At 41.8% G+C, this 16,774-nt stretch overlaps 1 protein-coding gene across 12 annotated transcripts in view; it reads left to right on the top strand.

Annotated features, from left to right (window-relative positions):
* LDB2 (LIM domain binding 2) overlaps nt 1–16,774 on the top strand; it is a 393,773-nt gene that overhangs the window by 125,431 nt on the left and 251,568 nt on the right. The window lies entirely within an intron of this gene.

Consider the following 16,774-nt stretch of genomic DNA (forward strand, 5'->3'; position numbering starts at 1 on the left):
GTCACTTCGTCTTGTCATAGAAGGTCCTTGGAACCTAAAATGATCACGACACTTCCCTGCTTAAAACCTTGCTAGGAGGTCTCGCTGGTAGGAAGAGATCCCGGGCCCTCACCAGGCTCATCTTTGGCTTCACTCCTGGCTCCCAATACTTGGCTTAGATGCCCTCCTTTTCATTCCTTAAATGCATCAAGATCTTTTGACCTCCAGGCTGGGGCACTTCTGGATCCTCACCTCTACTGACCAAACCCTCTCTTGAGAACAAATACACTTAAGAAGATATTTGTTTGATGTAAGTTGGCTGTGAGTAGGGGAAGGGGGGTAACCCCAGGCTTGTTCAACCCTCTGCCTCTGGTGCCTGCCCAGGATCCTTCTAGATCTCTGTGTGGCTCCTTCTCTCTCTTTCTTCAGGTTTTTACTCTAAATCAGTGGTGGTCAACCTGAAGGACATCTGGAAATGTCTGGAGACATTTTTTGGTTGTCACAACCGAGGGAGATGCTACTGGTATCTCTTGGGTAGAGACGAGGGATGCTGTCAAACATCCTACAATGCACAGGATAGCTGCCCCCTCCCCCAACAAAGAACTATCCAGCCCAATGTCAGTAGTGCTGAGGTTGAGAAACCCTGATCTAAAGAGACATTCCAGCAAGGCCACCCATGGTTGCCCCATCTAAAATCTCACCTCTCCTTTCTTACCCTCCATTCTTTGTGTTCCCCTTTCCTGCTTTATTATTTTTCTTCTGTGCACCTGTCACTCTCTGATAAATGATATATTTCACTTATTTATCTTGTTTATTGTTTGTCATCCACTACTGTATGTGCTCTACAAGCACAGAGATTTATATCCTTTTTGTTCACTGCTTTATCGTTAATGCCTAGGATATTGTCTAGCCCATAGTAAGTGCTCAATAAATATCAGTTGCATGTAAGAATGGATTCAGAGTCCAGGTAAGTAACAATCACCAGTTCATCATGGAGGCCGCTTGGATTAAAATCCATTTGCCATCCCTATGGAGACTCTTCTTGCACCCTGGAAAATGATGGAAATCTTCCTTTTTACATCCTTTGGTGATGATGTTGCCTTTACTTTAGCCCTGACCAAGATCCCCCAAAAATGTTTTCCCTGAAAGCAAGAGTAGGGAAGGTGGACAGGTTCTTTTGTTGAACAGTAATCCTTGAAGAAGTGAGTGTTCTATCAGGATGCCTTTGGAAGGACCCTTAGAATCATCCTTATACTTGACAGATGGAGAAATCAAGGCCTGAGCACATCCTCTAAGGACATTTAAAACACTTAAGAGGTCTTTGATTTGTACTTGTGTGAAGTCACCCAGCAAAGAATTACCAGGATCAGAATTAGAACTCAGTTTTCTGCCTTCAGTGGAGATGGAAGGGGGAAAGTGAAAAATCTCGCATCAACAAATACGCTGCTGGCAGGCAAGCCACAATTCTCTAAAGCTCTCTTTTGCCTTGCGAGTTGTGATATCTAGCTGACAAGGAAGCAAATTGAATAGCTAAATGCAGAAGCTTTCAGAGTTGCTGAGATGCAAATTAGCCCAAACCACAGGCAACTGTGGATTTGAGGCTGGCGTGCAAAACAGAGGCTTCTCTTCCTTAGGTCTGCATTGTAAACTCACTTTGGTGGATAGCGTACCCTTGCTTTTTCCCAGACAGGCACTGTGCAAGGCGATAGGGAGATGGTGAAAAACAAAACATTGATCCTGCCTTTGAGGAGTTTGCAGCCTGGAGAGGGAGACAGACAGAGGAGGGTGTCCTTGTTTGCATCTGCTGTCAGTGGCAATTGTGGGACAACTGGATAATTGGATTATACATTTTCTGAGGATAGAGATCTCTGTCTTGGGTGCCCTTAATGCCACCTAACACTGGTGGCCAGAACAAGGATGATGGGTAAAAATTAATAAGCACTCCTGTGTACCAGACACTGTACTAAGCACTTCAGTGTATCAGTTCATTTAATCTTCACAACAGCACTACGAGGTGCAGGGACCATTTTGGTTCCCATTTTCACAGCAAAGGCAACTGAGATTGAATATCTGGCCCAGAGTTACAGAGCAAAGACGTGCTGGCTATTGACATCTCCCAGAGTTACAGAGCAAAGACGTGCTGGCTATTGACATCTAGCCCCAGGCTGTCAGGTTGTCAAGTGTGTGGGCTGTTCTATAAGATGTATCACAGATATATATTATTTAATATCCACCCAACCCTGGCCTTGAGACTTTCTCCACCATTTAGTAGTAAATGCCCTTTATTGGGTGTTTACTCTCTTCCAGTCACTGGTCCATGTACTATCTAGTATAATCCTCACCACGAAAGGTGAGGAATTATTATATCCATTTTATACCCAATGAAGTGGAGGCAGAGAGAGCTTACGTGATTTGCCTGAGATCACACAGCTAGTAAGTGGTAGAGCCAGGATTCAGGATATTTCATGCAAGTGGAATCATTCAATATGTGGCATTTTGTGTCTGGCTTCTTTCTCTTTGCATAATGTTTTTGCCGTACATGTTAAAGCATTTATCAATATTTTACTCCTTTCATTGCTAATAGTATTCCATTATACAGAGATACCACTTTGTTTATCTGTTCATCAGTTGATGGGCATTTGGATGGTTTCCATTTCTGGGCTATTGTGAATGATGAAGCAATGCACAAGTCTTGTTATATGTGACCTCTTATTAGTAATATTTTCTGTCTCATGTCAGTCAAAAGAGATGAGTTCTGAAGCCAGGACGTGGCTATGAACACTGATTCCAACAGGTACCAGCTGTGTGAATGGGAAAATTAAGTAACCTGTCTGAGCTTTGGGGTGTTTTTTTATCACTTGTTAAAGGAGGGTAATAATAGTAGCTACCTGATCATGCTCAAAAGCCTGAACTATATAATGTACAGTGTTTGGTGCATAATTAAACACACAATAAATGTGTGCCAGATAAGCAGTGAGAAGCAAAAACCAACCCAAAGTATATGATGTCTCTACCCATGGAGTTTAGAGTCATTGAGACATGAAACTGTAATAACTAGATGTAATGTGAAATAAAATAAAATTAAAATATAGTACTAGAGGAGTAGTCAGCATGAGGCTCATAGTAATTGAAAATTTTTTTAAAAATGTTTCTCAGTCTAGAAAATGGAGACTTTTCTGTCGTTTGGAAATCCTGGGAGGCTTCAGGATGGAGGCAAGACTTGGATGGATGTCTTGAATGAGCAAAGGATGGTTGGGAAATAGTGGAAGAATGTGTGGTGAGAGGAGTATTGCAGGTGAAGAGGCGGAAGGGGTAAAGGGAAAGTTTATCAGGCTGCAACGATGTCCAGGAGAGATGTAGGTGCTGAGTGGGTGGGTAATGCTGGCATCTGCCTACTTTGTGCATCGGGGCTTTCAGACTACAATGAGAAGTGACCACAGTGTATGAGAGTTCCTGTTTCCTCAGCTCTCCAGCAACGTGTGGCATAGTTCAGTTTTGTTTTGTTTTTGGGTTTTTTTTGACAATCACATGGATGTTCAAGGGCTTGGATTTAATTTACCTTTTCTTGACTACAAGTGAAATAGAACGTCTCTTCATTGCTTTATTGACCGCTTTCTGGGAATGGTACTTTCACATTTTTTGCTCTTTTATATATTATTGATTTTAAATCTGGAACAGTTCGTTATATATCCTAGTTACTAATCCTCTTCCAGCTCGTCGTTTATATTGTAGCATGTTTACAATGTCTTTTGTCGTATGAAATGTTTATATTTTGATGGATTCAAATGGATCGCTTGTTTCTCATATGATTTGTCTTGCGTTTGTTTACAAATTTTCCCCCTATTCTGAGGTCACACAAAATATGCTCTCTTTTCTTCAAATAGTTTGAAAACTTTGTTTTTCTTCATTTTTATGTTTCATCCATCTGGAAGTTATATTTGGTTATGTGAAGTGGAATCGAATTTGTTTTTTCCATGTGAAAAGCCAACACTACTTACCCATTTGTCTATCCTTTCCCACTCCCGCATAAGGCCACCTCTTTCATAGACCCAGGTCTCATGCATGCTTCTGCCTCTCAGCCCTCCATTCTGCCCTACTGTTCTGTTTATCCATCTTGCTTTCTTAATTTTACATTAGAATCTAAGCATGCCTTTGTGTTATTATAAACCATGGGTAAACATTATGTTTAAAGATTCCTATTTTCTTTCTAGTGGACATATCATGGTTTCTGGAATCATTTCTCCCTTGTAGGGCAGCACATTGTTTCTAGTTTTTTTTTTTTTTTTTTGCTATTATGAAGGCTCCTGTGGTGAATATTTTTGCATATAAAACATTTACATAGTTTTGGATTATGTTCTTTGGATGGATTCCCAGAAATAGAATTACTAAGTCAAAGGGCATGAATATTTTTAATGTTTTTAATTCATGATATATATTTATTTTAAAAGTTAAAGGGAATAAAGATTCTGGTAGATTCCTAGTACTCTATTATGTAGTTGTAGCCAAATGCGCTGTGACAAGTCTGGATCTGGGAATTGCCCTGTAGATGTCCAAAAGAGAGATGAATGTGGAATCTTTGATAAGATTTCTCTTTTCCTTTTTTTTTTTTTTTTCCGGTATGCGGGCCTCTCACTGCTGCGGCCTCTCCCGTTGCGGAGCACAGGCTGCGGACGCGCAGGCTCAGCGGCCATGGCTCACGGGCCTAGCCGCTCCGCGGCACGCGGGATCCTCCCGGACCGGGGCACGAACCCGCGTCTCCTGCATCGGCAGGCGGACTCTCAACCACTGCGCCACCAGGGAAGCCCTTTTTTCCTTTTTCTTAACACATTTTTTGGTATTTTCATTTATTCAAGCCATCATTTATTAAGCTCCTACTGTGTACCAGGATCTACAGCATAGTAGGCAGCAGGGTCCCAATGAGCTTATGTTTTTTAGTAGGTAGAAAGACAGCAAATAGACCAAATCAAGTGATAAGTTCCTCCTGGAGAAAAAACATTGACTGATTAGGTAAAAAAGTTGACTCCTATAGACTAGTGACAAGTGACACAGAACTTGAGATTTGAATGACAAGGAAGAGAAAGCTACGCCAAGTAGAGGAAAGGCATCCACTCACCGATGGACTAGCGAGTGCAAATGTATGTGGTGGACCAGAGTGTGGCCCTGGGTTAGAAGGACAGTCTGTGTTGCCAGAGCCCAGGCTCCTGAGCTGTGTTCAATGAAGGGAACTGAGGCCAAGGAACAATACCAAGTCCCAACCACGCAGGGCAGTTTGCTCCATGGCTAAAAGCAGCAATGGGAATCCACCGGATGGTTTCTACAGGGAGTGATGCAATCTAGTGGGCGTTGTTCAAAGATCATGCAGGCTTCTCAGCAGAGCACAGGTACAGGGAAACAGAGTGATGGCAGAGAGAAAGATTAGGAAGCAATCACTGCTGTCCAGGCTGGAGGTACTGGAGGCCCAGACAAGGAGTGCAGGTAGAGGGAGAGAAATGTGGGTGGGCTCCATTCTAGGTTGGAAATAGATTACTGTTGGATTGGGCGTGTGGACTTAGGAAAAGAGCAAAGTCAAGGCTGTGTCCTAGGGCTTCCCTGGTGGCGCAGTGGTTGGGAGTCCGCCTGCCAATGCAGGGGACGTGGGTTCGTGCCCCGGTCCGGGAAGATCCCACATGCAGCCGAGTGGCTGGGCCTGTGAGCCATGGCGGCTGAGCCTGCAGGTCCGGAGCCTGTGCTCTGCAACGGGAGAGGCCCGCGTACCGCGGAAAAAGAAAAAAAAGAATATGTCCTAAAAGTTTAGGCTAAGAGAATAATGACAACTTGGAATTAAATTTTTGACATAGAAAAGAGTGGGGAGAATAGGTTTGAGGTGTGGTAAAAATAGGGGTGGGTCTGGCTTTGGCCATGTTCAGTCTGAGATGCCTCTTTGGTTAACAAGGGGGGAAGTTGGTGATGCAACTGGAGCCAGGGATCTGGAGCCCAGGGAGAAGCTGGGAGCTGTGATACAGAGTTAGAGGGAATCTAAGACCCCAATAAACAGATGTGTAAACTGAAAAGAGCATGGAGGCTTTCGGCCATCATCAAGAGAAATCTATTATTTTCCTTCTGAATGTTGAGATTATGCTGGATTTCTTCTATTTATCTTTGTGAACGAAAACCTTTTCCCTTTTCCCAAGGAAGAAGAGGGAAAAACACGAGTTTTCTTTTCTTGCTTCAGTCCTGGCATGGCCTTCCAATTTTGAGTGGTAACTCTAAGAATTATATTTCTGTCATTTGATTCCGATGCAATTGGGCAGGTCACAAAATTAAGCTTTTGCATCTTGCAAGCTTTTCCAGAAGTGTTCTCTCATTGTCTTCTGTGTATATGTTGGAACAGAAAATTTGTGCCTGATTTTATGGTGCACTTTTTCCAAGATATACGACTTGCTGCCTCATCACATTATCCTGCCTCTCAGGACCTCTCACACCTAGAGGGTATGATGTAATATGAGGTATGGTGCTCGCCGCCCAGAACTGTCACCAGCGAGACCCATGCTTCTAGAGTAATGCTTCGCTAGGTCATTTTCAAAGTGGGTTTGCGCAGGGTCCTTAGTATATTATTTTTTGATATGTCAGAATGCGTGTTTCCAGGTTGGAGTCTGACAGAGGAAATTTAATTATGAAGAAAATACTCCTCCTCCTTCACACCAGAATAGTATAGATGAGAACAGGCAGTGAAACTTTGCAGCTAGAAACAAACATTCAGGAATCACAATATTCAGGAGCCAGATCCCAATGTTGCCCCTTACTTGGTCTGTGACCTTGGGTATATATCTTGACGTCCTGGGGCCTCAGTTTCCCCATTTAAATTGGGTTAATAAAAGTACCAACTTGATAGAGATTCTGTGATGACTAGAAAGTAATTCATTGTGAAACTCCTAAGCACTTTCGTTGAGTCACTCATTAAATATTTAACACCCCTGCTTAACAGACACGTGAACAAAAAAGAGAATAGAAGTGTCCAACCATCATGAAAACACGATTGTGTTTGTTTCTGCAGGGTTTTGAGAATATGCTGGTTTTAATTAAACAAATATTTATTTGCTAAATGAAATAATTTAAATAATCAAGTAATTGAGTACTTATTTGTTGCATGCCTGCCAGGTGTTAGCAAATACACAGGCACTGGTAGAGATCCTGCCCTCATAAAGCTGATAGCAATCCAAACTTTAAAAAAAAAGTGATTATTTCATAATAGTTGCAATAAGTCCAAAGCTTATTTTTGGCACCTCAACTTGTATACATTTTAGTCATTATTTTTAGATTATTGTGAATAGCATTTCTCTTTGGAATCCTCACAATTAATTAATACTTTAGTAGGTCAAGGGCAGAGATTGAAAGACATGATTTTTCCAGGTGTTTGATGTAGATTTAACTACAGAGGCATATCTGCTGGATGCCAATTCCTGTCTCTCTGCCTAAATGTCTCTCCCAAGGCAGCAGCACAAGGGAGTGAAATGTAGTAGACACTTTCTAAAAGGGAAGCCTCGAATTGTGAGTGAAACCCTGAGATGTTCTATCAAGACACATAATTTACTCTCTTAGTAACATGCCGTTTTAGAATTTCTTTGTTAAAATGATAACTAATGTTTACTGTTAAATCAAATGCAATTTAGTTAAGAATAAACAAAGTCATAGTTGAGAATGAGAGAGGAAAAAAAAACAAAATAAAACTACAACCTCTGGGGGACTTCCTTGGTGGTGTAGTGGTTAAGAATCCACCTGCCAGTGCAGGGGACACAGGTTCAAGCCCTGGTCTGGGAAGATCCCACGTGACACAGAGCAACTAAGCCCACATTCCACAACTACTGAGCCTACACTCTTAGAGCCCGCGAGCCACAACTACTGAGCCCGTGTGCCACAGCTACTGAAGCCCGCATGCTGCAACTACTGCAGCCTGTGTGCCTAGAGCCCGTGCTCCGCAACAAAGAGAAGCCACCACGATAAGTCAAGAGTAGCTCCTGTTCACCGCAACTAGAGCAAGCCTGTGCAAAGTAACAAAGACCCAACGCAGCCAAAGAATAAATGAATAAATAAATAAATTTATATTAAAAAAAACTACAACCTCTGGGACATGAGATTTAAAAAAATTCCATAACGTTAAATAAAAAGGGGGGATTTAAAATTCTCTCCCTGTGTTCATGACATGCTAGTGCAAAATTACCAGCTAGTGAGAGCAAATGATCTTACCCTATTACTTTTATTTCTGTGTCTCGATGTAGAATTCCATTGATGTGATGGAAAGCCTTGCTTTGAGCTGTCTGTTTAGGAAACAGAGCCCCAAACATTCAGTGCATTAATTGGAGATTGAAACAACTAAGAAGACAGTAGAAATTTTGAAGAACATTGCTCTAGAGTAAGAACATCGTAGAGCTTATATGAGTGCTTATATGAGCCCAAACTCAAGAGCCAGAGTCCCTGTATTTGAAATATCTCTGCTACTTGTTAGCTTCATAGTCTTAAGCAGATATTTAACTTCTTTGTGCCTCAGTTTTCTCATCTATAAAATGGCATGAATAATAGGACTTAGCCCCTAGGGTCATTGTGAGGTTTCAAGGAATTTATATTAGTCATGGATTCAGAATGGTGGCCGGCACACAGAAATGCTATGTAACTGTTGACTACTGTTATTAAATGTGGCTAATTTGGAATAAACATGGTTTGATACAAGACTCCTAGGTTTGGAGAAATGAAGGAAGCAAAAAGACCTTTGTAGTTAGAGAAAATAAAAACCTGCACCCCCTTCAGTGTGTGAGAGTCTCTAGAAAGGGAAAGCCAGGAGATTTGGCAGGAGATTATTGTCTTCTGTCTCAACATATGCAAGTGACAGGCAAAGAAATTTAGGGAAAGCAAGTCTGGCCAAGTGTACATCAGTGGTCCTGGAGACACATGTTTCTTCTGCAGTGTTTTCTAAGAGAGGTCAACTGACGTGTGTAAGATGGGAGTGACCACAATGGTAAGATACAAATGAATAGTGTGCTAGCTATGTGTGCGTGAGTATAAGACAGTAGGGAGATGAGATATCATTATTTTCTAGAACCGGAAGATACTGAAGGAAGTCAATGCCCTCCTCATCTTCCCGTTTCCAGACCCCTTCATACATTCTCTCTACTTTGACCTGTTTAAGTTTATTTTCATTGAAAAAACACACTTTTCAAGAATTAGATGCTTTATATATGGTTCATTCTTTGGAGGGGGTGTATGTGTGCCACGTGACAAGTGGTTGCCATGGTAATTTCTCATTATTGTTGAATTGAAAAATAATTACTCTGGCAAAAATCCCACATAACCTGTCAGTGCTTAAGTTAAAGATGCTGGGGGCCAACCCTGGCACCAGGATCCTGTTTTTGGTGGAGAGGGACAGAGATAGGAATGGAAGAGAATCCGGGTTGGAAGCAAAATGCTTTTGTGGATTTTTAAATATAATTAAGACTCTCTTCTGCTATTTGACCTGAGTGCATCTCTCATCCTGATACATGATTTGGCTGCCGGGGCTACTTGGGCTCACCCGTGAGATGGGACAAAGGGGACCAAGGATTTTCATCACAGGAATGTATAGAGGGGATTACTTAGAGTGGAGAAGCTTTAATGGTGTTTTTACCTAATTAAAATATACAAGCTGGGAAAAGAATCTACTTTTTACTTATTAATATTCACTAAGCACTAAATATGCACTGTTCAGGTACTAAACAACAGCCAGGATTGAAAGGAAAAGGCAGGCATGACCTCCACGAGAAGCCTCGTGGCAGGGTGTACGGAGTTAGATGCCCCTTGCTCCCTACCTCTGGGCCCGCACATTGGGTACTCAGTCATTCTGTCTCATGAGCCATTTCGGAGGACCATGAAGCAACTATGCTTCCTTTCTTGTGTTGTGTCAAGAACTCACCCTCCTTTTGGTTAATGAAGTCCCTGGGATACACTCTACCTTTAAAAGAATGATAGGAAAACTTTTATTAGTAGTGGTATTTTCATCATCGCATATTCTTTGGACTTTCAGATGCTCATCCTTCTCCTGGCAGAGCTGGACTCTGTTTTGTAATTCTGTGGATCTCGTTATTAGGTCTCACTTGGAAATAATATCGCTTGGAAATGCTCCTAGTTTCATCTCTACCTGTGCATCTTCAGACCAGAAGTCTTCAATCTGGAAGCATAGGGACCTCCTAATGGAAGAGCCAAAATATACACACGTGCACACCCTATGCCTAGGCATGGCCGCTTTAGATATACGCCCCAGAGAAATTCTTACACATTAACACAAAGGGACACTGCAAAGATACTTATCGCAGCATTGTTGTAATGGCAAAAAATTAGAAACTGTCTAGAGATCATTAGTAGCAAAATGCTTAAATAAAATATATTCTTTTCATCTAGTGTACTACCATGTAGCTTATATAAGGGAAGAAGAGGCCCTAATATATAAAATGGAGATGTCTCCAAAACACAATGTTGAATGAAAAAAAATAAAAGTTTAAAGAAGGAAACATAATGTATGATATCATTTAAATAAAATATTAAAAACATAAAACAGGGCTATATATGAAAGGAGTCATGTATGTATATAAATAAAAAGATGGGCTAGAAGGACCATATAATTTTCACGAAATGGTTGTTTATGGGAGCCTGGGGGAAGGGAGAGAAAAATACAGCAAGCTATGGAGACCCAGGACGTTTATCTTTATTTATAATATTTAATTCCTTTTAAAAAGGAAAGAAAGATATGATTTTAATAATTGTTAATTCTGGATAAGGGGCCATAGGCCTTCACCATATTATCCTCTATTCTCTATTTTTGAAAATTAATAAAGTAAAACATCATTTATTTATTTATTTATTTTTAAACATCACTTATTTAATTACAATCAATGAAGTGTATTCACTTAACCAATGTTTCACGGAAAAGAACAAGAAAAATGCCCAAAGGTGGTTCAGTGGAACGGCAGTGTAGGTGGGAAGTAATTTCTGCATGAATACGGACTTGTCACATCCATGGTTGGTACATCCACTGACGAAAAGTGAGGCAACAGTGATATGACAGAGAGAAGCCTCTGCTTGTACACTGTCCTGGTCCCCTAGCCACTGAGTTTAGACTTAAGATTCCTGCAATCTTCGAGGAAGAATCTCACTCACTGTGTGGTTATGGCCTCACCATCTGTTCTACTCCCTACTGGGTAATTTATAGGTGGGAGATCTGTTGAGGATGGAGAGATGCCTAATGCCCGGTCCTTATCCTTAAGCATCTCATGGTCCTCTACAGCAGCCACTAGTTTAGATAAATTTATATTACAAGGCAGTGATTCAATTATAATATGATCCACACTCTAACAGGGGTAGAGGTATCAAGCTTTCTTGGCACAGGAGACAGGGGAAAAAGGAATCAGAGGACTGGGACTTGGTATTTGCTGGACATGCCAGGCCAAAAGAACAACATATGCAAAGACAAGGAGGCAGGAAATGGTTAAAAAGGGACCCTTGGTTTGACAGGGTAAGTTGCTGGGTCCTTTGTCTCCACCCAGGCCAACTCCTGACCATGCTGGTCCCCAGAGCGGTAAGAGTGGCTTTTCCCTGGATAGAACGTCTTTTCCGATATATCCACCAAATGTTGTATCTATGCTATGTGGCAGTAACTGGTGTGCCCGGCCACCCCACCTACCAAAAACCTCAGGCTACTGGTTTGTTTTTAAAGGCATTTGTCATAACCTTTACCTCCAAGTCTTGAGAGGTTGATCTTGACCTGCTGGTCAGTCTCAAGGCCCTTCCTAGTTATTCTCCACATTGGTTTGACTTGAGGGGATTGCCTGCATGAAGAGTGGGCAGCAACATCCTACCTTCCCTTCACACCTTAGGGGAAACCAGACTTAGTGAGCTCCTCTTTGGAATCCTTGCTGCGAAACAGCCTTGGAAACTTTCCTCACACAGCCTCCAACTGGTCAGCTTATTGGACTTGGCCATGTGACCTGCTCCCAAGGGAACTCCTTGGTTCTTCCATTTCTCCAATGATGGAGGCACCAAGTATGCAAGCAGGAGACAGAAGTGTTAGCCTGTGGATAGATAGGACTGCAGAATCATGACCATTTTCTGTTATATTTCCTTGGTCGCTTGCACATTGTTGCCTTTGTCTGCAAGGCTCAGACCATCTAGATGACCAACATCTAGAAGTTGAATAATGGTGGCACTGATTTTTCATCATTGTCCACAATTCATGAGGTTGTTAGCTCAGCTCTGTGGCTGAGAACTGAGATTCCACCAGTCACACTGTAAGATCTTCTGCCAGAGATTTCATATTTGGTTCAGCACAGGTCTTTGTAGCTGCATTGCAGCGGCTGCCTGGACTCTTGGCCTAGTCATTAGACAAATGTCTTCCATAAAATTACCTCACTGATCCCAGGAACCATACCAGCCAGCAAAATGGAAGGAAGGGATGTTCAAAGAGGAGGTTTATTTTCAGAAAAACAACATGAAGGTGGGCAAAATCTGAAAGAACTGGAGGAGGAGATCTGTTCAAGCAAAATTTCCTCTTGCTAATTAATGCTGGCCTCTTCTTCTACTCTCGTGAATCTTTTTGTCTTCAACCTAAGGTGGAAAATCACTTTTTAAGCAGAATTATTTGGAAAAACCCTGGCCTGGTCAGTTCATCAATTGTAACAAATCTGCTACTGTGGTGAGGGCTGTTGGTAACGTGGGAGGCTATGTATGTGTGCGGGCAGGGAGGGTGTGGGAATTCTCTGTACCTTCCTCTCAATTTTGCTATTTAAAAAAATAGACTGGAATTAGGCAGACTTGGATGTGAACTTTAGCTTTGCCACTTTCTAGCTGTCTGATCTTTACTAAGGAGTTTAACTTTTTTGAAATTCAGATTCTCTGTTTATAAATATCTGAAGGTCAAAGGAGACCATAAGAAAAAATAATAATAGCTGCCATTTATTGAGCAACTATTATGTGCCAGGCAGTTTCTCCTTAGCCCTCACAGTCCACTGAACTGATTGTTCCCACTTTGCAAATGAGCAAATAGATGCAAACAAGTTAGGAGGCTTGACTTAGGTCATCAATGAATAAGAGGCAGAATTCATATGTTGAAGTCAATGTAACATAGAGGTTAGAGTATAAATTCTTCTAAGGATGCCTGCTCTGCCCCTGGGGGCAATTAGGACAGTTGTGAATATAAGATGGTTCAATTCCTGGAAAAAACTTAGAAAATATTGAGTTATGGGTACTACTGTTAACCCAGGGCCCTCCAAACATGTATTCTTTCCACGATCTCCTTCCTTCAGAAAAAAGCCAAGTCAAAACTGGCCTGTACTTGACATTTAGTAATATTTTCTTAAAAATACTACTTTTTAATTCCCTTTCTCCATCAGCATTTTTCTTCTCACAACTAAGAACTGATTCAAAAGCCTTATATATGTGTATTGGGGGGCAGTTGACAACTATAGCTTAAAAATAATATCCAAATTTTTTTGTGTGCCAGTTTAAAAATATTGGCCAATAGACAAAGTAGCGTCAACCATCTAGAGCTCACAAAAACTGTGTAAGTGATTTTCTTGAGTTGGGTTTTTGATGGAACAAAAAGGAATTCCAGTCTTTCATCCACTCATTCATTCTATCAGCCAAAATGTGTATATATTCTATTATGTACCTGTTATGTGTCTGGCCCTGTGAAAGCACATATCACATTTTTAGTTTTGGAATGTTCTTCCAAGATTTGTGACCAAAGCCAGTTGATTTTGTGTGTGTGCATAGCCACCTGATATGACCTTCTCCTACCAATATGACCTTCTCCTACCAAAACTGTCCTGACATTTCCTGAGACATTGACTCATCTCATGTTCCATTATAGTTAGTTTGAATCAAATGTCATCCCCCCTTCTTGGGTCATTAGTCCTCCTCCCCCCTTGATTTCGGCCAACACTTTTACTTGTCTGGTCCCCGTGGAACCTGTATGGCTGGTCATAGACAATTCTCCCACCTCCTTACAGCCTGAATCCTTTCTTTTCTCCTAGTGACTTCAGATCAGCCTGGGTTCTCCCTGGGCTTTTACCTTCCACTAGTCCATTTTCTAGCAGACGCGCTAAAAAACCAGGAATTAGATGACCGGAAAATGGAGGTAGAGGAACTGATCTAGTCTCTGGGCCTTTAAACAATTAGCAGGCCAAAAGGAGTTGATCAGTTTCCATTCAGAGTTTTCACTGCGTTGTAGACAGGTATTGTTGCCTAGTCAATGGGTTACAAACAGTTGAAGTGATTTGGAGACATGCTTGATATATAAACATTTTTGATGTAGAGTTCTTTAGAGCATGGAATGCTTCATCCCTTAGGAATGGTGTTAAAGATGGTAGATAAAGGTAGGAAAGGGGCATTGTATTGATCTTTACCGTGTTCCAGGCACTCTGCTGGGCACGTGACAGCCATTAATTAACTTATTGAATTTTCACATCTACCTTGCAAGATACTTATTAATGTAACTGTTGTTGCATCTACTCTGCAAGATAGTTATTACTGTTGCTGTTATTATTATCATTATTGTTATCCTTAATTTCCAAGTAAGGAAACAGGGTCAGGGAGGTAAAATAAGCTGTCCGAGTTCACATATCTGGGAAGAGGTAGTGTCAGGATGAGCCTCCTCTGAGGATTGCCCACAGGACGAATTCCACCAGTGCTGTAATACCACCTGCCCTACAGCATGGTGCCGGCCTCTTTCTGGGCGTGAGTCCTGGCAGTGGGACAGTAAGTACAGAGAGGAGCTGGAAGAGAAACCAGCCTGAGACAAAATATGCCCTTTTCCATCTCCCTTCCTTCTTTCTGAACCCTAGCCCTTGCCTTCCCAAAGATGCCAGAGAACTGAGTCGGCAGAGACCGGGGCCGATCTCACATGTCCGACAGTCCCACAGTCCCTACATAGGAATTCTGAAAGCGTTCTCCCCACTTTCACTTGCTCTCTAATGTCGTATGACATGATTAAAATATAGTTCCGGGACAATTATTCCTTGAACCAGCATTTTGCCACCACACTTAATAACTATTATGGCATGAACGTGAGTATTTTAAAAAGCTACATGTGAACACCAGCTCTGCTGTTTATTGGCCGGGTGGACTTGGGCAAGTTACCTTCACCACCTAATCCGTTTCTGCGGTTGTAAAACTGGTATGATAATGTGAGCAGTTCCAGCCAGTCACTGAACAGCTTTCATTGAGTAATACCGTGGCCTCGTCACCGTCCGGGGCCCGGGAGATGGAGAAGCAGGCAAAACGCAGCCCCCACTCACAAGAACCTGATATTGTACTGACAAGGGAAAAAAACAAAACAAAACCAAGAATCAGTGTGGTAATGAGGAGCAAGTGAGAAAACGTATTTAAAGTATTTAGAACAGTGTTTGGCATGTGATAAGCGCTCAATAAATGTTAACCATTATTCTTTTTCCATCCGTAAAGCAATTTGAAATGGAAAAAACCCTGTGTATCCAGGCTCCCAAATAGGGTTTCTTGCCCCATCTGCTTCTTCACGTCCAAGCCCACTGATTTTTCTAGAAGCTCTGACAGTTTCCACAGCATTCAGGCCCTGTGCCGTGGCCTCAGGTGTGGAGCGAGGCTGTCTGTTTGATGCTCAGTCGTCTGTGTCCCGCCAGTGGGTTTGAGCCCTTTGAGGGTAGAGACCAATCTCTTTTCCTGCTGTGTATTCTGAGGGCCTGCACGTAATAAGTGCTCAATAAACATTTGTTTCTGAAGGGAGATGGGAGGGGGGTCGTTTGTATGTGGAGTCATGATATACTCCTGGATGGTTTTATACTTACTGTATTCTACTAAGAAAAGTGTTGGCTTTTGGTGTGGCGATTGGGAGGAGGCCAGAGAAAAAGAGACAAGGACATTCATCTGTCTAAGCTTCTTCTTTTCTGGAAAGAGGAACAGCATCAATCTTCAGTGGCCCCTTAATTATTCCCATTGGGACTGAAGGCTTGTTCCCAAGGCCTGCCAGTGACAACAACTTAATGTTGTCATAAGCAGAACAACTTAATGGGAGGAAGAGAGGCTGGTGAGACCTTGGCCAGTTCCCCAGGGTGGGGGCCTTTAAGAGAGGAGAAGCAGGCCCCTCTGTGTCCCTCCCCCATCTGACAGGCAGCTGGGAAACATCTTGCCCTGAAATCTGGCACTAACCAACAATTCTCTGGAAAGAGATTGCGTTTAAGAATTTGAGGGTAATTCGAGCACTATACAGAGAATGAGGCCCAGGTATGATTCCCCCTTTTAAATGTAACACTTTGCATAACCATCCTAATTCCCTGTTAGATGAGGCCCTTCCTCTGCCCTTGAAGCTTAGCAATGTTTTTAATGGCCTTCAACTGGGCCAATTTCAAATTATTTTCTGGATGAGCAAGGGAAACATTCAACCCAAGACAAACAAACAGAGTTCATGTGGATGGTTTGCATTCTGCTGAACTATTCTGTTTTTAATAACTGATTTAATAACGAGCAAGTGATTGCCTATAATCTTAAACCAATCCTCAAGAACAATCCATATGCATGTGATGGTTGCTTATGCACAAACTCATCTTTCTACATAAATCCATGTAGCAATACCTGTATCTTTTATAGGGATATTTGCATAGAGGAAGGCTACAAGCCACACACAACTTGTTTTTTGAATAAATTACTGTTAAAAAATGTACTCTCCTTAACCTGGTTGTGATCTTGTGCTTTCTGTTTGTAAAATCAGACTCCTAAATGAGCAAAGAGAAAGAGAGAGAGAAAAAGCTGAATGCATTTTACATCC

The sequence above is a fragment of the Kogia breviceps genome, chromosome 6, assembly GCF_026419965.1.
Source record: "Kogia breviceps isolate mKogBre1 chromosome 6, mKogBre1 haplotype 1, whole genome shotgun sequence".
In the NCBI taxonomy this organism is placed as follows: Eukaryota; Metazoa; Chordata; class Mammalia; order Artiodactyla; family Physeteridae; genus Kogia; species Kogia breviceps.